Raw genomic sequence first — 1,669 nt, 5'->3', positions numbered from 1 at the left:
ATGGAGGCGGTGGAGGGGAGGATGGGGATAGGGGAGGGGGAGGAGGAGGAGGTGCAGAGATTGGTAAATGTGGCTTTTTGGTGCATACAGGAGGAGAGGAAGATGAGGCCGAGTATGGTGGGAGTGGTGGATATGTTGGAAGGGAGGATGGGGGTTGTGGAAACACCGCCGGAGATGAGTATGTTAATGGCGGATTATCTCGACGTTGACGAGATTGAAGCTCCGGTGCCGGCGTTGCTGCAGATTCAGACGCCCGAAGGTTTGACTCATTCGTTCGCCATGACCATGCTCTCCGGCCGGTAGAAGGTTGACTCTCTCTCTTCTCTCTCTCTCTCTCTCTTCCATTTGATTTTTTATCATGGATAATTACATGCAGAGGACAAAAAATATTATTATTTATAAATCAAACATTTAGACGATTTTTTTTAACCATAAAACCGATAGACCTTTAATGTTAAAGTGAGAATTTGAAAAATAGATGATTGATTTGTAATTTTTTAGCTTTTTTTTTATTTTTTTATTTTTCATTATTTACAATGGGCTCGCCAGTTAGCGCGAGCCAAGACCCCATGAGCCAACCCATTCGAGGAACCCTTCCTTTTAGGTGGAAGTCGTCAGATGCGGGATTCGAACATCAGACCAGAGGGGACTTATACCACCGACTGATCTGAGAACGACTGTCTAAGTATGAGTTGAACATTTTTTTATTATATATAGGAGATAGGAGGGGTTGATGATAGGCGAATCAAAGTTGTAATGGTTATGAGTAATGATAACATGATGGTACTCTTAATCAATAGTAGGCTCTTTAAATTAAGGAGGATTTACATGCATATCATTCATTTTATGCATATTTATATACGTGACACTTAGAGTTCTATTCTTACATATATGTCACATTATCACTACTTGAAATGATGTATTTAACTTTTTAATAAGTTAAATAGTGATATTTTTATATGATATGCTAATAAGTAGAAATGTAAAAAATAATCTAAGTTTACTTGTTAGTTAGGTAATTGCATAAGAATTAGTTGGTATGTATGTGAATGTGCCTTAAGAAGAGAATTGTGTTATGGCACACTTTTGAAATGTTGGCATAACAAGTTGAATTAGCTTTGATGAACATTTTATTTATAGGGATGAGTTGCAACATGTGAACAAAAAAGGTTGCCACATTTTATGCAAGAATATTTAATTAATATTATTAAAGAATGTGCACCTAATTAATCAGCTAAATAATCAGTATTATCTAATTGATAATATATACATTTTTTTTTCACTAATAATGTTCTCTATATGAAATAAAATTAATAGTAATTTAAACACATGCATGAGTATAAAAAATGCAATGTTGACATGACTACTTCATCAAATATTCAAATTATGATTGATGTATAGATTGCTTGTCATGACCATCTCCATCAAATAGAAAATCAAGGTTGTTGCTTAACAAAATAAGTTGAATTCTAAAAATGTTCTTATAATCTAAGTATTAGATCTTGTAACTGTAAATAGGGGTGAGCATTCTGTTTTTTTTGGGATGGATCAGTTTTTAGTTGGTCGAACCAATGCAATCACAGCCCGAAATCCAAAAAACGAACCAATCAAAATTTTAATCAAAAAGAGCCAACAATCTAAATTTAATTTGGTTTATATAGTTCAGTTA

Source organism: Phalaenopsis equestris, unplaced genomic scaffold (assembly GCF_001263595.1).
Source record: "Phalaenopsis equestris unplaced genomic scaffold, ASM126359v1 Scaffold000606, whole genome shotgun sequence".
In the NCBI taxonomy this organism is placed as follows: domain Eukaryota; kingdom Viridiplantae; phylum Streptophyta; class Magnoliopsida; order Asparagales; family Orchidaceae; genus Phalaenopsis; species Phalaenopsis equestris.
Note: the sequence above shows the minus strand (reverse complement) of the source record.